The sequence below is a fragment of the Ictidomys tridecemlineatus genome, chromosome 4 (assembly GCF_052094955.1).
Source record: "Ictidomys tridecemlineatus isolate mIctTri1 chromosome 4, mIctTri1.hap1, whole genome shotgun sequence".
Lineage (NCBI taxonomy): Eukaryota > Metazoa > Chordata > Mammalia > Rodentia > Sciuridae > Ictidomys > Ictidomys tridecemlineatus.
Window position 1 is genome coordinate 47,381,095 of NC_135480.1, and position 22,068 is coordinate 47,403,162.

Sequence of the window (22,068 nt, forward strand, 5' to 3'; positions counted from 1 at the left end):
CCCAGTCTCCTTTTTATCTTATTTTGAGACAGTGTCCCACTAAGTAGTCACAGGCTGGCCCCAAACTTGTGATCCTCCTGCCTCAGCCTCCTGATAACAAGGATTACAGGCATGCACCACCATGCTCAGTGCCTCCTCTTTTTTAAATCAAAGTACACAATGCATTCCTCACACAAATAAGGCAAGACACATGATCTCAGTTACATTGCCTAACATTAACCTGACCCATTTTTATATGTACCAAATACTGGGACAAGCAGGTCAACAAATATTGCAGAGGACAAACTGTACTAAAAATGTAGCCACAGTTTGTCTGATTCACATTTCATGGGCGTCCTATGTTATTTGCTAGATCTGGCAACTCCACATGCTAATTCCTTAACTATATACCATCTAGCACCGGGTTATTGGCTATGATGGTACTTAAGATATATAAGAAAACATGAGTCTGTAATTGGCATTGTGGTCACTGTCCCAAACCCACGACAATGTGATTTTATCTGAATTGCCAGTGATTGATCCGGAAGAAGCATAAGACTCAGCCACCAAATGATCCTTCCTAGGAAAGGTTTTCTTTCCCCTACCAGAGAGGTACCAGGTGAGATGGTATCTCCTACTAGAGCTGAGAAAAGATGCAAATTCACTTCATTACTGCTAGAGACCATTTTGTAATCATGAGAGGAACAGCTAGAAAACAGACTGGGCATACAGAGGAAAAAAAAATGTCTGAGCTCCAGTAATTAATTAATTAGTTAATTCATTAATAGAATAAATCTTTTTTAAAAAAACTTCTGGAGCCACTGAATCAACTAATCCTGCAGTCTGGCCCATCTGCAGGCTTCCTATTATTTAAGACATAAAAATTCTTGTTTCAAGTCAGTCTGAGAGAGGGGTTTTGTTCTGCACTGCCAGAAGCATCCTAACAAACAGAAGTGAACTGGATTCTAGAGACTTTCAATGCCAGCTCTGAGGACGAAGTTGCTCACCTGAGCCTCACAATTTGCATCAAAATAACAGCATCCCCCTTCCTCATAAGACTAACTGGTCAGTCTCCATTTGCCTCACCTTATCCCTTCTCTGCTCCTGGAGGGCCTTTCTCTATACTCCCTCTCCTGTCAACTTCTCCCTCTGCCAATCCCTCCAAGTCAGTAAGTAAGCCTTCCCAGAAAACAGAGATCCTATCCCCTGCACCTGGTTAAGCCAATGCTTACTTCATATTAAAAGTGACTCCTGTTAGAAAAGGATGGGCGAGGAAGACTTTTTATAGTGATGTGACTTGACACAAAGTCCCCTCTTGATGATGCTGGGAACAAAGAATCAAATGGTCAGTCTGCAAAGTATAGAAAAACAGGAGCCCAGGATGAACTTGCATCTTGGATAATTCCAGAGATTCATTCTCTAATGCCTGCTCCTTAGGCTACGGGTCCCATTAGACTGTGAGTCTCCTCCAAAGCAGGGGCCATGTGTATTCCTGGCTCTGACTCAAGGGCTGGAATTTGGTCTGTGCTCTACCTGTCTTCTGAAAGAACTAGTAGAATCAATTTTTAATACATTTGTGTTTCACCCTGTTGATCTATAACTGAGGATAATAATATCTATTTTTTAGAACTATTATATGATGACATGAGATAAGGAATATGGAAGTCTTAGGCCAGAGTAAGAACCAAATAAGTAGTGATTGTTATTAGTATTTCCTGAGCGTCTGCTGTGTGCTCAGTCCCATGGTCAGCCATACTAAGGGAGATGCTGAAGATGAGATAACAGGACATAAAGCCCTTGGCACAGTGACAGTGTTCAGTGAGCACCTGTGACCACATGTCGTCACCATTGTTATTCCTATCATTGGTATCATTACTGAGAAAGTTTTATTTGGAACCAAGGTAGCTAGTAGTCAGAAAAGGATGGCACAAAAGAGAAAGCCAAATACAAGATGAGGCATTTCCTCCCTTTTTGATATGTTTGACTGAAGAACAATAAAAGGAAAATGCCAATTCTAGGGTAAAATCTAAGATGGGATTCGATGGTAGTGAGTAGGCAGACCTCATTTTACTTCCATCCCCATCACGGAACAGAAAAGAGACAAAGTCAAAATGCCAAAGAGGGAATTAAAGGCCATGGTAAATGAAGAGCTGTGGGAGACAGTGGGAGGCCCCAAGAGCCTGTGAAGTGTGAAGCGACAGGAATCCATAGGACAGGGAGAAGCACGCCACAGAACTGGAGGATACGCCGGGTCAGGGTCAAGTCCTATCTGAGGGGCCCTGAGGAGAAACCGTCGTCATGAGGAGAAGCCTAGGTACAAGCAAATGATCTGAATTTCTAAGAGGAAGATTCCAGAAGTATGGCTTAGTGACTGCAAAATCCTAGAACTGATTCCTGATCCCTGATCTGTGGCCCTTCGAAAAGGGCAAAGAGCATCTCATAGCTTCCCAGCAATGCTGCAGGTGGAGCCTCCAGCTAAAGTACATCTTGCTCCACATAGTACTGGTCTCAGGACACTAAGGAGTCAAGAGCTAGGATTGTGAAGATCAGCTCTCAGTGAAACCACTGTTCACATTCATTGGGAATGAGCAACAAGTGAGGGAGAACATCTGGAAGATCAGACAGCAAATGCCAGGAGTTCAGCCCAGGTGATATCTATAAAGTGCCTCTAACAGTACAAATAGCTAATATTCATGAACAGTATCATGCACCAGGCACAGTTCTAAATGAATTTGAGAGTGTGACAGAGTCCAACCTAACTCTGCACCTGATTAGTACATGACCTTAGGAAGATCACCGTTTATCTGTGGTTCCCTCAATTATATCTACCTCCCTGGAACTTCCGAAATGAGAATACTCCCGAAAGTCCCTGCTATTGAACTTGCCCCTTGATTGCCTCAAAGGGGAGTGTCCTTGCTATTGAAAGGGGGATTTGAGAAGTATATGTCAGAGTAGAGAAGCTGCTTTGCCCAGTAGGAGAGGGTGGGGGGCGGGGAAGACACATGTAGGAATGAATAAGGAAAAGGAAAACTCTCTGTCACTTTCCCAGGGACCCTTCCTAATTCACTGAAAATTCCCTCATGGACCCTGCAGCCTTGTTTCTGCAGGGCTCTGGACTGTGTCTCCCCCACCCAAGAATAGCTAGTTTGCAAGAAGGAGCTGGAGCCTTAAGTGTCTCTGATTTAATCCAATGCCTGCTGCGACAACAGCTCCATTTGGACAGCTCATTTCTGCCCCCATATCCCATTAGAGGCAAGCCCTTGCTCACCTCCATTTGGCTAACGAGACTGGCTTTGTGCAGGAAATGGAGGCTATTTACAGTAAATTATTCAATTAGAACCAGGAGTAAGCTGGGTCTGCCATGGTCTAATGGGCCATTCGGGGTACAACTCAAGGCACAGAGAGAGAGGAAATACTGTGGAAAGCAATCAGTTCCAACAGCATCCCTAGGCTAGGTACAGGAGGAGGCAACAGGGGTAGAGAGGAGTGGGACAGGACCACACAGATGTGGTTCTAAATCCTTCCTCCAAGACAGTGTGTAAGCAACCAGATACTTTATGGACTCTCATTCCCACGGGAAGCACATCACCCAAGCAAGCTGCCACCCAGCCCCACTGAATGGAAAAAACCTTATGAAATTTAGAGAGTTCTGGTTCCCTGGAGGAATCCTCGATGGCCCCTCACAGCTTTCAGGCAATAGAGCCCAGCTAGCAGGCAGAAAAGACCTCACAGGGACTCACAAAGCTGGGTCTTATCTCCTCCAGACCATGAAGACCTTGCTGGACAGTACAGACCAATTCCAGCAAAGCACAGACAGGGTGCCAAGCCTCCACCCAATTACCTACTCACCTCTACTTTCTAGGACTCACCTTGAAGACAGCAGGCATCTCATCTAGACAAATACATCTGAGAATTTGATAGGGGTGAGACTACAGCCCCCAGGGAAAATCCAGACAGCCTTCCTGTAGGATCTCATATTGTACTCTTGGAGCATTATAACCCCCTACCTCATGGGGTTATTTTAAGGATTAGATGTAAAATACTTAAAATTATTGTTGTTGCTATTATTACAGAGGGAAATTTCCAAGGCCCCTGCAAATTATAATGCTTGACCTTTGGCTTGTTCAGATGAGGAAATGGCAGCATAGAGGTTAACATGGACACATGGAGAGACACATTGAAAGAGAAGAAGAGACTGCCCAAGATCACACAAGCAAGCCAAGCCACACCTGGGACGAGCACACAGGTTTTGTTATCTATAAATGTCCCCCTCATCTCCTGGAAAATCTTAAATAGGGTTTGCCTGGTAGAAACCTGGAGAGACCGACCAGGGCCTCAGAGTGGTTTACCATGGAAGATCAGTGGAGCTGCAGCTCCCAACTGTAAATCAGAATTATTGTGCTTGCTTTTTATCTTTGGTGCTGGTTATCAAGTCTAGGGAAGTAGAGTGTGGACAAGCAAATTCAAAGGTCTTGGTTAGATACAGCTCAGCCCTGGGATGGGACAGGCAGGTTGACTCAAAGGTGCTATGAGTCCCCAGAGATTGGAAAGAAGGAGGCCCCCATGTTCCAGGACCATTCATCTTCTAAATGATTCCTAGTTGTCCAAGAAAACCACCCGACAGCCTCTTCTGAAGTTCAAGTGTGGCAGTCCTAGGAGAAGGCTCAGGCTCCTGGAATCAGGAAAACCATAGCTGGCCCAACGGTGTGTCTCAGGATGCCTCTCTCGGGCATCTGACTGCCCAGCTTCCAATCAAGGGAGCTCCAATCCCTGAATTGCACAGGAAGCTGCATTTACTGTTGTTCTGGGAGCTGGCCCTAAGCTGAGGCTTTTCTAGAGGTCAAAAGAGAGAAACTAATGTCCAGACCTCCAGGACCTTAGATGGAATGTAGCCCCCAAGGGGACTTGGCTGGGCCTTTAAGCCACTCTCATCCAGAAGTCCATTGGTTAACAATATAAATTCATCTCCATTTGAATCAAATGTATGATATGTCAAGATCATTGTAATGTTGTGAGCAACTAATAAAAAAAATTTTTTAAAACAATATAAATTCAACCAGGTATTCGTGGTGTGACCTTTGACATTAATTTTATTTGTTTGTAAAATAGGACATATAATAAGGATAAAATGAGAATTCTGTGCACATCCGTGATGAAGCACCACGTAGTAAGTGATATATAAAGATTGGCTTCATTTTTCTTTCTGTAAAGAAACATCTAGAAATAAGGAGGCAGCCAGGCAGAGGTCATTCTGACAACTACTGAATTCCAACTCTTCAACTACTTTTCCTCTTTAACTTTTTAATTATCTCTTCTTACATTCGAACTTTCCCTGATTAAATGTTTGCCAAATCCTCAAATGTTTCTTAGCTTCCATTTGCAAAAGCAAGAGACCTCTCCCACTGGGCCCAGGTCCCATGGTGCTAAAATTAACAATCAGTAGACTTTAAGTTAATGACTTACTGGTTGTGACTGCCACGAATAGACATAACTCTCAGATAAAGGCCATTAGAGAAAATTGAATGGCTCCAACGTGGTGAAATTTTGGATGCATCCTATTTCATAAATCACATTCAGAGGTCACATTGGACAAGCTCTTTCCTTCCCTGAGTCACGATGAGAGCCCAGGTTGGTTCTGTATACCCTTGGGAAGGAGGACACAGGAGGGCGAATTGTACGAGCTCTAACGGTTTCATGAAATTTTACTTCTGAAGCCATGAGCAGATGAAAATGCTACATCAACAATCATGATACTCCGATCCTCTGTGGTTTTATTTTTTTTCTCCATATCCTCCAAACTGGTGTTTTCACAATAACATTGAGAAAGTGGCATGGTAAGGTCATGGAAATCTATGAACCAATCCCAGTTTTGTCTCTTACTAGGCCTCTCTGACTTTCAGCTTTATCATTTGTAAAACTAACAGAACCTATTCTCAGTGTTCCTAGAATCACCCAAGATCATGTATCCTGAATGATACTTCAGAGCAAGTTAATTGATAATATGAGAAGGTATTTTGACCCAGAAAACTAAAGAATGTTGCCACATAGAAAGTTTTATAATATCTTTGTGCCTAATGAGAGATCCATTTCTTATCCAGACTTCAGGTACAGAGATCTGCTTCCGACCAAAGAGGATATAAAAGAAGAATATATTAAATATGTTAGAAAGGCACAGAGCTGCCCATGGAAGAGATTTGATCAAAACCCAATACATAGAGACTGCTATAGCCTAAATGTTTGCATCCCCTTTAGAATTCATAGATGAAACCTAATCCCATGCTTGATAGTGTTGGGAGACTGGAGCCTTTCAGAGGTAATTAAGAACAGAGCCCCCATGGATGGATTAATACCATTCTATTAAGGGTTCAGAAAAATGGATTGTAGATTCACTCTCCTACCCCTTCTACCTTCTACAATACGAGGATCCATCCTTCCTCCTCTCTAGAAGATACAGCATGAGGCATCATCTTGAAGACAAAAGGGTCTCCCCATACATCAGACCATCTGGCTCCTTGATAGTAGACTTCCAAGCCTCCAGAATTGTGAGCCAGTAAATTTCTGTGCATTATTAATTACTGAGTCTGTGGCATTTTGTGATAGCAGCATGAAACAGACCAAGACAGGGAACATGTTTTGAGTAAGTACAGACAAAAACATGGAGCCATGATTAGTGATTAGTAACACTGACCCTGAAGAAACAATTAACTTCCCAGCTTACATCTTGTGTGACCAAAGTATTATGGGACATTCAAATAAGAATCCAAACTGATCCAGAACCCTGACTCAGCCACAATGGTGAAGGGTTCTTACCAGCTCATTAGTGCAGGGAACCAAAGACAGAACCTAACCCATCTAGGGCCACTGTATGTATATAAACAGAATTAACCAGAACAAGAGCACAACACAACCATTCTCAACAAATCCTGTTGACATTACATCCTTAATGTTGGGGGACAGCAAATGCCAGTACATAGCCACATGGTCCACATCTGACTATTTAATTTAACTATTTGAGGCACAAAATGGATAAAACACAAAAAGCATCCCACTCACAGAAATTTGTCTTTTCAAGATTCATGTATGTCTAGTATGCCACATGTGACAGGAACATCTGAACAGTGCCTCCCATAGTTTCTAGCAGAGTGGGACCTCAATACCTGTTGGTTCCTCCCCTGTGGAATGTCCCATGGGCCTCCAAAAGCATCTTACACTTCCATAATTCTATGCATTGGTCCTGACACCCAGCACATCCAGACTGAAACCCTGAATTCTCTTTTTCTATCTACAGTTAATACCGATGCTTCAAAGAGGCCTGTATGCACAGCCTAATCTGTACCATTTTCCCCCCTCTAGAAAGGTACCTAGGAATAAAGAAAACTGTGGGGTCTTGAAGGGTTTAGATGGAACAGAAGGTGTACTTTCCGGATACTCCCTCTCTCTTCTGCTTTCTGCATGCCAAGTGATGCCAAAACAGCCTGAAAGCCACAATAGGAAAAAAGTGAAAAGAGGAAAGAAGATGCATCTTGAATCTCAGCTTGGAAGAGAGCCACCCAATCTGCATTGGTCTTTGGAGTAAGCAAGACTACACCCAACATGGTAAGCCACTAATGGGCTGGGTTGTTTTTTGTTTTTTTGGGTTTTTTTGTTTGTTTGTTTGTTTGTTTTTACTGCATCTAGTCTAATTAACCTAATTGTAAGAATTGAAGTTAAGGCTAAATTTAAGGCACTCATGAGTGTGCTAGACACAGGAAAGTTGCTTTACAAATACAGGTTCATTTTCCTTTATGCCTCAGTCTTGAAGGATATGATGGGATATATTGTTTTTCTAGACCCTTGGCTTCCTGGACATTGACTGCAGCTCACCTACAATAGCCAGCGTCCAAAAATTGGTAGAGCAAGGGTGGGCTGGAATGAACACCTATAAATACTTAAAGTCCTTCAAATGTGAGACTAACAATCTAATTCTTGACACTGCCTTTTCTGCTTATGTGGATAAATACCTAAAACTTACACTAGTCATATCACTCTAAGGTGCATTTTTTTTCAAATTTTAACATCTGAAATTTGGATTATGTTTCAGTCAATGGCATTTTGGCATTGTGTCATAGTTGATTGAAATCATATTTTCTTTCTTTCTGTTTTTAATAAACAGGGCATCTTATAATTAATGGCATCTAAATTCAATGAAGTATGGTACTGGGCAATTTAAGTATGTGCCAATGAACTCTTCTAAAGTGTTTCAGGTAAATAAATGCATTTATTTGTTGAAAAGTCCAAAATAATAAGTACTACTGTTATCTCCATTTTAAAGATGGCCATTAACAGAGACCCAGAGAGGTTCATGAATTTGGTCTGGTTCACCACTAGTTGGGTGAAGCCTCTGCCTCAAGCCATCTTCTTATAGAGAAAATGCATATGGGATTTTTCAATATGGTAGAGCAGGTAATTAAAAATGATTCTCCATGAACAACTTTAAAGGATGGATAAAGGTATCTTTGTTATTTTTAAAGTATATCACTGAGCTGGCAAAAAAAAATGCAATAAATCTGGAGAGGCTAAAAGCAAAGCAAAGCAGGGCCAGGAAGATTTCCCTCGGAGAATGGCTGCTGAAAGCCACATGCCCTGAGCTTCTGTTTCTTGTGTGTACAGGGGACATGCTAGACAAAGCCCAGGGACTTCCCAAGGGGAAGAATTAAGTAAGGGTCAAGAAGACCAGAAACTCCATGTAAGGTAAATGAGAAATAAGCCTTCTGTACCCAGGGTTAGCAAGCAAAGCTGAGAATCAGTCTCCACAATAAGATCTTCATATAGGCTGTGGCTTGAATTTACATTATCAGTGTAGGAGGAGTCTCATTTAAAGAATTTATTTTCAAGAAATGAAAGAGTCTTGGAAGCGTCTTCAAGGAACAAAGGCTATAAATATAACTCAGCAAATCTGAGAAAGAACCAAGTAGAACTTCTATAAATTAAAATATAATAATTAAACAGAAAAACTCATTGGAGATATTAATCATAGCTCAAAAATGGGTTCGAATGTTAAAAGATAGAACAAAAGAAATTACCCAAAATGCAGTCCAAAGAGACAAAAAGAAAATAAGAGAGAACTGAAGCTAACACTAAGGAATATAGAGACATAGTCCAACAAGCACCTCATCATATTTCAAAGATTAGATAGTAGTAAAAAAATGTCTTCAAATTCAGAAGTCACAATGAATCCCAAGCAAGATAAATACAAAAGATACATCTGTCCGAGACCATTCATGGCATCACAGAGCACCAAAGACAAAGAAGACTTTGAAGCACCCAAAGGAGTAAGGAAATGAAACCTGACAGGTGACTGCTGCACAGCCGTGGTGAAACTGGGCAAACAGGAAAATGTCTGGTTGCAGAAAATGATTGCCCTAAAGTTCTATATCCAGAGGAACTCTCTTTTAAGCATGCAGATGAAGTAAGGCATTTTTAGAAAAGCAAAAATCTCACACTCAAGGAAATTCTGAAGGTTTTCCTTCCTCTAAAAGAATACAATATCAGGTAGAATGTTCTAAATACAAGAAAGAAAGATAAACAAACTCATTTGAAACTATGTGGATAAGTCTACACAAACTTTGATGACATGTAACAATTATAATACCTCATTTGTGAAGTAAGAGGGAAGACAAGTCAAAAATATTACATATAAATTTAGACAAAGATGATTAAGAACTCCAAGTTTCTTGTTTGCAGGAAAGAAGAAAATCGAGATGTAAATTAACTTTAAGCTTGTTAAATGTTTATTAATGTTATCATATCTGGGGTAATTAACTAAAAGCTAATAGACATAGAGAAAAAAAATATTCCCCTCAAAATATGTAGGGAAGAAAATGTAAACAAGTAATAAAGGAAAAATATCCAAGAGAAGAAAGAAAGCATGAAGAAGGAGCATCAATGTATAATAGTAATCACAGTAAGGGGAAATGTAGCCAGTTACAAAGTTTACCAAGGTTGAATTATAGAGAGGGGAGATGGAAAGGGAGGAGAGATGGGGAGTTATGATGGATGGATCCCTTGGTCATACATTCTAAGTGCTGGCTACGAGAAATATCCCTAAATCAGAAAGACCCAGAACAGTTTAAAGTTAGTTTACAAAAATGCAGAAGCTAGACCAACATAAGGGGAGAAAAACTGGGACGGGGGTATCCCATGAAAATAGAAAGAAGATCAATAGAGCAGAGGAAGGGGATGGAAGGAGGACAGGACAAGAGAGGAACAGTGGAATGAGGTTGACCAAACTATGCTATGTACTTAGGAGAATATTCCACACTGAATTTCACCCTTATGTGTATCTATAAAACACTATTTTTAAAACTATGAATAAATGGAAGGAAGACCAGTAGAGAAAGGAGAACAGGAGGAGGGAGATTGGGAGGGAAGGGGGAAGTACTACGGACCAGAGGGGAATGAACTCTATTCCAAGCTTATATGATTATGTCAAAATGAATTCCAATGTTTTGTATAACTATGATGCATTAATAACAATGCATTAATAAATAATAATTACATTAATAATTGTATTAATAGTAATGTTATATACTTTAATTATATATGTAGATCATAAAAATATTTAGGAATTATCTGTTGCTGGTGTATACTGATAATTCAAAACACACTTCAAGACAATAAGATAGAGCTAAAGAGATTCACTACATAAAAATTAAAAGTTCCACTCATCAAGTAGATACAATAATAAAGATAATTCTAAAATATGGTCTTAAGATAACCAAGGTAAAAACTGATAAAATTTCAAGGAGAAATTAACTAGTCAAGAATCACTGTTGAAGATTTCAACACAATTCTCTCATTAGTTGATAAGACAAATAAAAAAATTATCAATATGGCATAAAAGTTTGAATGGCACAATTAAGTTAGATTTAATGTTTATGAACAGAATACTGTGTCCAATGTGTCATAAATACACAGTCTCTTCAAACATTTTTTAAAACTTATATTTTAATTAGGTATATATGACAGCAGAATGCATATTGAATCACAGTACACAATTGCAGCACAACTTTTCTTTTCTCTGATTGTATAATGAGTTGGTTTTTAGTTAACTAGTTTCTGGATCTTAAGCCTCAGCAAACTTCTCAAGATCACTACTATAGAAATTGCAGTCTTGATTCCAATACAAATATTACCATATATTTGGATATTTTGAAACAGACAAATCATAGGTCAAAGAAGAATTGATAGCAGAAATGAGAGAAAACCTGAAAGATTATGAAAATGCATACGTAAATATCTCCTAATGCATAAAATAGAATTGAAAGCAAAAATCAGAGCCTTAAATGCTAATTTAAGCATTTCTAATTTAAGAAAATTTGAAGGCTAGAATACAAAACTGCTGACAATATTAGCAATTTTAAGAAGAAGAAAATAATTTCAAAGAAAGTATCAGAAGGAAAAGAGTTAAGACAAGAACAAATGCTAAACAAAACACAAAACAAAATAAACACAAAAAATAATCCAGAGTTAAATTTTGTTTATGAAAATATGAATAAAGTAGATAAATTTTTGGTAAAATCAGAACAAAAGAAAAAACACAAACATTAGTCTTAAAAGATTTTTGTTAAGAGAGCAAAGAGAATATTATGCAAAACCACTAAAAACAAATGAACTAGATAAGATCCTTGAAAAATACAATTTTCCAAAATTGGCTCAAGAAGAAATACATCTATAACCACTAAATGAATTAATCAATAGTTTAAAATCTTCCCATCAAGAAAAAGTCAGGCCCAGAGAAGTTCATAGATGACTTCATGTCATTCAAAGGAAAGATTAAGCTACCCAAACTCTTCCGGAGAACAGGAAAAAAGAGAGCACACCTCAGGTGATTTTAGGAGGCTGTCATAAATCTGATGCCAAAACTAGACAAGAACAAAACAAGAAAGGGAATATATAGGCCATTCTCATATAAATATGGAAGAAACTATATTAAACAAAATTAGCAAAAAGAATCCATCTGTAGATGGAAAGTGTGACACATCATGGCTTTACTGGGTTTAACTTAACTGACACAGTTATCATAACATTAAAATATAGATTAATAAACTCATTACGTAACAGGTTCTAAGAAAAAAATTACCACAATTTTAGTAGAGGAAGAAAAAAATTGATAAAATTCAATAGCCATTTATAACAAAACCCTCAAGCAAACAAGGAATAGAAGGGACCCTCCTTATACTGATTATAGAGCATCTACCAAGATAAAATTACCACAAATAACCTAATGAGGACACATGGAAGTATTTCCTGTGAGATCAGAAACAAAATAAAGATGCCCAGTTCTCACCAACTTTTATTCATTATTGTATTAGAGAGAAAGAAAATGTATAAGGATACAGGAGAAAAATCAAACTGTCATTTGCAGTTGTTAAGTTTTCCCCAGGGTTGGAACATCTGCGCACGCATCTGGCTGGCACATCTGCCCTTGCCCACAGCCAAGGGGTGGGGGTGAGGAAGCTGGCCCCTGCTGTGCTCACTCAGCCACACACCTATACAAGGCTGAGTCCACCAGGCAGTCCACTAGGCAAGCCAAGTGTCATGGGTCTGTGTCCTTCCAGATGCAATACCTTTCCCTCATTCTTATAAGAATGCAATATGAACTAGCCTTTCACCCTCGTCTATGTAGAACACCCCAAAGCATCTACAAATAAATTATTTTAAATTATAAAGGATCTTAGAAAATTGGCTAGAAATGAAGATGCAAAAGTCAAGTATGGTCAGGGACACATCCTATACCCTGATATTTAAAAGAGAGGCCATTAGAAGAAGGGAGAGAGGGAGGAAGGGGAAATTGAAGGGAACAGGGAGAGACCAATCTCATGATAAGACCATGCTCATTGATAAGAGCAGCAAAAGACATAAGGTATATCAGAATGAGTCTATATGCAAGCCCCTTATTCAGGAAGTTGTAAAACATTACAAATATATTTCAAAGGTGGCTAAGGTAAATAAAGAGATATTGCAGCTATAGGAAGGATCATGCATGTGACAAGAAAATATCAATTCACTATAAATTTATCTACAGATTTGTTGTAATCCTAATCAAATCCCCATAGGGTTTTTTTTTCCTAAAATTTGACAAGTTGAATCTGAAATGGATAGGCAAGATATTCCTGAAAAAGACATTAGGGAGATTTTTCCTGCCAGATACTATGGCTTTTCCTAGTAAATACAATATGAAGTTGACCCTGGAGTAAATTTCAGGAACTGAATAGTAGCCTCCAAGATAGATCTCATTTTCCAATATGAAAACTGGATTCATGACAAATGACAGTGACAGATTTGGAGCTCACACACATCCCAAACCACAAGCAGAAGGTGAAGGGAAGTGGGGGAATAACAGCAGAAGATATTTACCACCATTCCTGCCTGTCTGAGGGGAGGATTCCTCCTGCCCACACAGCTGCCCCAGGCTTGCTTTCCCCCAGAGCAAAGATCTGGCTGGATTGAGCCAGAGAGAAGCTTATTAAAAGGGCTACTTAATTTAAGAGCCCCTTTCTGCAGTCAGAGAAAAAGAGCTCGTCTCGAGGACGAAACAGATGACAATTTAAAAAAAAAAAAAACAAGAAAAGGAAGGTTAATTAGGAGGTTAATTGATTAAGGGCTGGGCCAGATACCCACTACCCTGCTAAAACAGCAGACAACACACAGAATTTGGGGTAAAAGAGAGACTAGAGGAACTTCTGCCACCACATCCTTTGCATATCCAGGCATAGGGCCACCTAGCCCCTCACTACTGGCCTGGATGGGGCTGCCCCAGGCTAAGTACTCAGCCCTACATAGGACGGGTCTATGGTGGCAAACCTGTACCTGTATCTCATCCTGATACTCCTGTCATCTGGTGAACACCACAACCCCCATCCCATCTAGTCTTTATGCTGCCCTTCCCAAATCTAAAGGGTGACCCAAAAGAGCACAAACTGATGGCCAAGAAACCTCCAGCCTAGTCTCAGTTTTGCCAGTAATGACCTGCGTCAAGTTACTTAATCTCTCTGGGTCTTTTTGCTCTAGGCAAACTGGGGGTATTATTTCATTTACATATATATATACACCTGGCACAATTGATGCAAAGATCAAAATATAATAATAGATGTGACAGTGCTTGGTGTCCTTATATGAGGCAGTGAAAAGACAAAGTCTTGGTTAAGGAAAATGGACTCTGGAAATAAGAGTCTCTTAAAAGACCCAAAGGAATGAATTTATACAGGTGGATTTTTAAGCAGTGAAAAATGAGCCCTGCATCAAACAGAATCTGGAAGTCAGGGTCCTAACCAAAATTCCCGTTGCCGTAATATAAGCAAGAAACTTAGAATGTTATATAGCAAGACAGGGCCTCAGGAATTGTCTTTGTCCAGCCCTGCAGTTCTACAAAAGGAAAATGAAGTCCCGAGGAGGCAAATGACTTACCAGAGGCACACAGAAAATTAATGGCTGATCCCAGATCAGAACCCCAGTTCTTCTAAGTCTCTCAGGTACTGTCTGAAACCTAGCTTGGCCCCCAGTAACTACCTTGGTCATCATGATGTCCCACATCTGAAGGAAACACCACTGCCTTTTCTGGAGGTAGATCAGGGGACACTTACTTTCCTGTGTCTACTGGTTGTCTGCTCACAAGTGGAACTCACGCCCCTCTGTGTGGAGTCCCTAAAGACCCTAGAGCGCAAGGCAGACTAGATGTGTTGGCCAAGAGCTGAAGAGCCACTTACCCCATCCCCACCTCCAGCACTGATGCAGACCCTGGGGCCTGAGCTGGCAGGAGCTATGGCCCTCATTCCACAGACTCTTTGGGAAAGTGCATCCCCCACCAGCTGTCCCATCTAGGACCCTGAATACATGGAGGGGCCATGCCAAGGACACATCTGTCTGAAGTTTGACTTTAAGGTCAAAGATTTCTGTATGCTGGGGAAGAGACTGCTTTTACAGTGACCTTCAGCAACTTGGGACAGCAGGGCAACAAATAAGTAGGTCTGATAAAGTACCCAGAGGCCCAGGCTCAGGCCAGACTAAACCCCAAATGCACACCCTAAGTGACCACTGGAGGCTGTGAGTCCCCCCATTCTCTGCAGCTGGGCAGAAGATTTCTCCTCTTGCAGTGGCTTCAGGCAGAGGACACACCAGCCCCTCTCCCACACCAGCTTTCCGCTCCCTCTCTCTCAGTAGGCACCTTCATGGTGGCAGGCCCTTTTAACCATATGTGTTCATGGCCACCAGTAAGACTTTGCCAGGGTTATGAGTATAAGTGAGTCCAGAAAAAAAACGGTCACAGGCAAAGCCATATGATTGCCTAAAGACCCAGAGCTGGGCTCTGTCCCCAGCCACAGGCAGTTCTTTCTGATCCCACAGCTGGCCAGCTCTGAGGCCAGCCTAACATCCTGTCTTAGTCTAGGTCAAGAGGGGAGAGAGTTGTGGTCCTGGGGGTCAAGGAGAACACCTGTTCTCTATCAAGCTTCAGGAGGTGATAGAGAAAGCAATGAACAATTTCCCCTTCTTAGAATTTCCTCCTCCATGGAGAGAGATATTTAAATGCATAATTAAATACATATAGTGATTCTCCCAACACAAGTTCAATAAAATATTTGACCTTTCTTTGCCATGAGCACTCTGTCTGGTCTTGGACAATATATGCCCTTTCTGGAGGCTTCCCATTTCCCATCTGTAAGAGGAGAGGGCTGGGATAGAGGAGCTGGATCTAAAATTCCTACAACCCAATGATCTCCCTCCCCCAGAATTTTCTAAAAGAGTCATGATCAGAAACCAGACCCAAACTCTTTCTCCAGTTTGCTCCATCCCCAAATCCAGGCTGTTCTGTGTTCTCTGCTCAAAGGTGGCTTTAAGTTAAAGAACCCATCTGGGGTTTGTCCTGTGGCATCCACTCCCTTTGGCTGGTTATATGAGCCACTGGTAACCCCACATTGCATACCTGGCTGCAGAACATCTGGGGGCCACCCCCACAGAATCCCCGCTGGACATAAATCCAAGAAGGCTCACTCAAGGCCACAGTCTTTCTGCCCTCCCAGCCCCCAGCCTACCTCTCCTCGTACTATCTGTTTCAGCCTTTTAAAATACAATGCTCCTTGTAATACCCTCTTCAAAACCTGTTATATGTCGCTTAGTCTCTGTTTCAATTCAGGTCTGGTTCCTCAGCCTCCCATGGCTCTCCAGGAAGTCTTCCTGCCCCCCCACCTCTCCTTAGCATTGCCATCCTGTACATAACATGTTCCTTAAGTTCAAGCTTCAAGAAAATTGTCCTACTGTCCTTCAGGACCGACTTTCCCTCCTGCCCATCAAGATTCCATTTAAATGTGAGCTCCATCCAGAAGCTTCCTGCTTCCTCTGACCACCCGCCACCACAGGACTGCTAGAACACTGAAGTGTTGACACCCCTCCTCCTAGGCTTGCTCGAACCTGCCTGGCTTCATGGCTGACCATGACCTCCTATGGGAGCCTCTTGTCTCCAAGATAGGGCCAAATTCCCACAAGAATATGTCCACGTTGGTCATCGTCTGATGCAATGCTCCACATGTAGCAGGTGAGGAGTTGTTAGAAGCAAAGAAGAGAACTGAACAGATCACTTGGGGACAGAAGGAACAGATGAAAGTGATGAAAGGCCTCAAAGGCACTGTTACATGGACTTTCCCACAATAAAAACTAAATTGAACCGGTAAATGAATGTAAAAGTGGACTTGATCCAAATCACCATCTTCTGTCATTTACATTACTAAATAGGCACCTCAGTCCTCTCTCTTCCTCCTTCCCACAACTTATCATCTTCATAGCAGCCAGAGCACATCATTTCTATACTCAAAATTTTCCAATGGAGACCAGCGCACCGCATCGCCCACCCCTCGGCCCCCCTCTGCCTGGTGCGCAGCTCTGAGAACCCTCAGTAAAAGGTCTGCAGGCCCCTGCAGGTTCCAGTGCTGCCACTGGCAGCAATAAGAGAATTCAGCAGACACAAAACGAAACAGATGATATTGTGGACATAATGACAGTCAACGTGGACAAAATGTTAGAAAGAGACCTGAAGCTCTCTGAGCTAGGCGACCCTGCAGATGCCTTGCAGATGGGAGCTTCTCCATCTGCCACAAGTGCTGCCCTTAAAGAGAAAAAATTGGTGGAAGAATTACAGGACACAGGCAATAGGGATCAGCATTTTGGTCGTCATTATTGTCATCATCATCGTATGGTGCATCTCTTAATGAGGAGCTGGGGAAATTCAAGCCTGCCATCCAGGAAACATCTTTAAGACCTTTGACTTAGAACCTGCTATTTAATCCAGCTTACCTACTGTTATTTCCAAAATGATTATTTTGGTTAGTTCAAGTAAAGTTTGGTTTCTAGGCTGTGTGCCCTCGTTTTAGAATATGCACTCCAAACCAGAGGGTCAGCCGGCCCACATTTTGCATAGTGACTTTACAGATTTATCTATGAGCAATAGAGGACGTCGGGACTCCAGAGTGCTGTAATCTAGGCTTACTATTTTCCCTAATTCACTGCCATTGATTCCAGTTAAGGGAATCTATTCCAAGTTCACTATCCTGGTAATTTGACATTATCTTCAGAGCAACATTTTAAACTATTGGATAATCAGATTTCCAACTTGTGCCTTCCCAGAAGAACACTACTGCCTAATACCCATCTGTGACAATAATAGGCTGTGCCTTATTTGGATACTTTCCTAGTGCCTGTAAGCCCTATTCTTTTTGTAAGCACTACTGGCTGTGTTTAAAATAAGATTTGATAAAGAATTTTTGCTACTTCATTAGAAAAAATTTTTTCCGATGAGGCTGGGGTTGTAGCTCAGTGGTAGAGAAATTGCCTAGTATACGTGAGGTACTAGGTTTGATTCTCAGCACCATATAAAAATAAATGAATAAATAAAAGTATTATGTCCATTTATAACTAAAAAAAAAACCCTTTCCAATGTCCACCTATATCATTCAGATTAAAAGTAGAAATCTTGGGGCTGGGGTTGTGGCTCAGTGGTAGAGCATTTGCCTTGCATATGTGAGGCACTGGGTTTAATTCTCAGCACTGCATATAAATAAATGAATAAAATAAATGTTCGTCAACAACTAAAAAAATAATTATGGACTGGGGTTGTGGCTCAGAGGAAAAGAGCCAACCTAGCATGCAAGAGGCACTAAGTTTGATCCTCAGCACCACATAAAAATTAAATAAGGGTATTGTATCGACCTATAACTAAAGAATAAATCTTTTTAATTTTTTTTTAAAAAGTTGAAGTCTTCAAATAACATATTCAAGCCTTCATGCTCCCAGTAATGCACTGACCTCAATGACTTAAAGTCTCCCCATCTCTCACTTCATTCCAGTCATATTGACTTTCAGGCTCTTCCTCAAACATGCCTCAGGGCCTTTGCCCTTGCTTTTCCCAAAATATTCGCATGGGTCTCACCTTCACTTCTTCCACGCCTTGCTCAAATGTCTATTCCAGAGAAGCTCCCACATGAAGGTACCCATCCCTGCCCCTCCTGGAGCTCCCTTACCATTTTCTATACCTCTCCATAGCAATCAGTACTGTTTTGCATCCTGCACATGTCCCTGTCTTCCCAAATAAAAAAGAAAATCCTATAAGGACAAGAAATGAGTGTTTGGCTCACTGAAATATCTCCAGGGCACATAGGAGCTGAGCTGATCCTTGTTGAATGAATGTGTGAGCAAGGGAAGGAGAGGGTGGGTCTGTAATCTAGACGCTGGCCAACTTCAGCTATTTTTCTAAGATGCTCTTATCTGATGCAGCTGCCATTGTCCTCTGTCTGCTCAGTTCCAGCTCGTCTGCCACCACAGCAGATGGACAGCACACATTCTGGGGAGCTCTTTGTAAATGACAGCCCTGGGAGAATAAACAGAGCAGCTTCTGGAGAGGTGGGGCCAGGATTATCCACTGCCTGGTTTCTAAATGCCACATTTTAAAATCCCCCCTCCCTTCCTCCAGCCTCTCTGTAAATTCCACCAGGTTAAAGTGCCGTCGTGGCAGAAAATGAAGAGGAAAACAAAAGCATCCTGCTTTCCACAGTGAGACCCACAGGGAGCTATGTTTCTCTTTGCCTTTCAGGTCTGAGTCCCAATCCACTCTGCTGAGCCCAGTTATGACCTTCCATCTCTCCGATCAAGGAGTCAAACTCCTAACCTCGCCTCAATGGAGAGCCAGAAAAGCCGAAAGCCAGACAAGAGGGGTAAGCAGTGTGGCAGTTCGGTCAGCCATTGTAACCCCTGAGGACTGAGGTACCCTGCAATCCCGTGAGGCCCAGCACTCGGCCAGCACATCTCCCCCAGCCCCGATGGTCTCCTTACCTGGCTTTCCAAGTGGGACAGGGTGACTGGCCTAGACCATAGGAGAGAGGGAGGAAGGAGAGGAATACGAGGGTGACTCATCAGCCTTGAGTCTTGCTTACAAACCCAGCATAAATTTTCATTAGTGAATGGATAAGTGGGTAGCAGATGGGCGGGTATGTGAGTAACTGAAAGAAGATGACATCAATCACTGAATGAGAAGCTGGGTGAGGAGGGCAAGAGTGAGGGACCCGGGACACTGAACAGGCCGGCCTGTCCTAGTCCTATGACATCTCTGCAGGAATGGCTCACAGGGCTTAGAAAGACCCACTCTGTGTACTCTTTCAGGCCTCCATCTAGTGGGGTTCCGTGGGTTAGGGGAGGCCAGCAGCCCCTGGCCCGTGGGAATCATGAAAGGAATTCTTAACTTTTGCAGAGTTTGCAAAGATCTTCCAAACAAAGCAACCAAGGAAAGTTAGGGCCACTTGAAAGCCTCTCCCATCTCCATAAAACCCAGGTGTGGGGTAAGTGAAGAAGCCACTGCCCAGGCATGCCATACGAGTCACCACCTTCTCCTCCTTAGAATCATCCAGGAATTTGATGTCACCTATCACTAGTTCCCCAAACCTCCTGACTGAAAGTCTAACTCGTTCGCCCAAAAGATGGTAAAGCCTCTGGGGGACAGAAATGTGGCCAACATCCACCTCAAACGTGACATTTCTCAAAGTGGATTTTTATCTTCATCTTCAAATCTACTTGGCTTTTAAAATTTTTATTCTAACCAAATAGTCCCATCCATCATCTTATCTGGTTGCTTAGCTGATAAAGCTTCATTCACTCATTCAGCATGTATTTGTGGCCTGTGTTAATAACATGGTACCTTCTAGGATGAAAAAAAAAAATGAGCAAAACCAGACATGGTCCCAGCCCCCACAGAACTCATCATCAAATAGAGAAGATAAGCATTAATTATTAAATCAACATGCAAAACTGCAACTGCAATAAAGCTTTGAAGGGGGCAGATGTGTTTGAAAGCTTTATAAAATGGAATTGCACCTAGTCATGACTAGTCGTGGAGTCATAGAAGTGACAAATGAACTGAGAACTGGGAGATAAGTAGGAATTGGGGAAGTGAAGAAAGGAAGAGTGTTCTACATAGAGGAACAGCCTGGGCAAAGGACTGGCGTGACAGGGGCCTACAAGACCTGTGGGAAGCTGTGGATGGGGTGGCTGGCCTAGACAAGCATGACCTTTACCTTAAGAGCAATCTGAAGGCACTGAAGTAGGTTTAAGGAGGAGTCGTGCTCTGGAATCTGTCTGGCTGCTGTCTGGAGAGCAACCAGAATAAATGTAGGTGGGCCATGGGGAAGCTCTTGCGGTATCCAAAAGCATGAAAATGGCACCTCAAACCAGAGTGATGCTGGCGGGGGTGGGGGAAAGGGATGGATTTGAGATGAGCATGAAACATGAAAGAAGATGTGGGGATGGCTTGGATCCGGGATTGAGGGAGAGAGGCGGTAAGGATGATTTCCAGGTGTCTCTAACTTGTGCAGCTGCATTCAGTGGTGGGGGGTGGGGGGGAGCCATTTGGTGAGATCTGAAATGCTTGGTGAGGACCAGCCATGAGGAAGGCCATGAGGGGAAGAAGGCCGGAAGCTCGGTTTTGTACCTGTTGAGTCTGACACCAACCTGCCAGACCCCTTGACTCACCTCCCTCCTCCACCTCCTCCTCCTTCCGCACTCCTCAGTCACGGTGCCCTTTTGGCTCTGCCTCTTGTCCATCCTGACTGATTTCAGAAGTAATTATTGCCTGGACCATGCAAACAATCTCCAGGCTCTCTCTCCTTTCAATCCGGGTACCTCAAGCTGTGAGTCTTTCTAAATATCACTTCCTGAAAGAGGCGCCCCTGGCCACCCAGTCTAATGTACCTCTACTCTATTGCTCTCTGCCTCAGGCACTTAGGCTTGTTTTCTGCTAAAAATATGTAGCAGTGTATCATATTAGTTTATTGTAGAGACAGATACATATGTCCTAGCCCTGATAAAGGGGCATAGAACAGGTGACACACCAAGTAACCAGGGGCTCCTGCAGCCTCTGAATCTTGGCTTCCAAAGACAGAGTATCCAGAACTCCTTGGACACATGGGCTGGAGCCAGGGCAGAACAAGATGAGCTGGTAAATTCTTGCCACAGCAGAGAGTAAGGAAATACTCTGAGAATCATGTGGACGTGTAACAAAGGAACAGAAACCAGTTTGTACAACTTCTACTGATGGAATCTGGGACCATGTGAACATCAAATAAAATAAAAATAGTAAGAGATTATAACTCATTGAGTAGATGAGGAATATAGGAGACCTGAGCAGGAAGTAGGAAGGGAAAGAAGGAAGGAGAGAGGGAAGAAGGGAGAAGGCCAACATAAAACATAAAAGAAGCCGGCGTGATGGTGCACATTTGTGATCCCAGCAGCTTGGGAGGCTGAGGCAGGAGGACCATGAGCTCAAAGCCAGCCTCAGCGAAAGTGAGGCACTAAGCAACTCAGTGAGATCCTGTCTCTAAATAAAATAGATAAAAGGGCTGAGTATGTGGCGCAAGCGTTGAGTGGCCCTGAGTTCAATCCATGGTACCAAAAAAAAAAAAAAGAAACCTGAAATTGATTAGGACATTTTTATATGTGTTCATATATACAAGAAAAATAAATATAGTAATATCCAAAACATGAAACATAAATTATATAAACAAATATATGTGAAAA

The 22,068-nt window shown here is 42.0% G+C and overlaps 1 protein-coding gene and 1 pseudogene across 3 annotated transcripts in view; one reads left to right on the top strand and one right to left on the bottom strand.

The window, feature by feature from the left end:
- Nucleotides 1-22,068, bottom strand: part of Insc (INSC spindle orientation adaptor protein) — a 120,711-nt gene that overhangs the window by 89,602 nt on the left and 9,041 nt on the right. The window lies entirely within an intron of this gene.
- On the top strand, nt 12,851-17,219 carry LOC101964562 (vesicle-associated membrane protein 3 pseudogene; annotated as a pseudogene).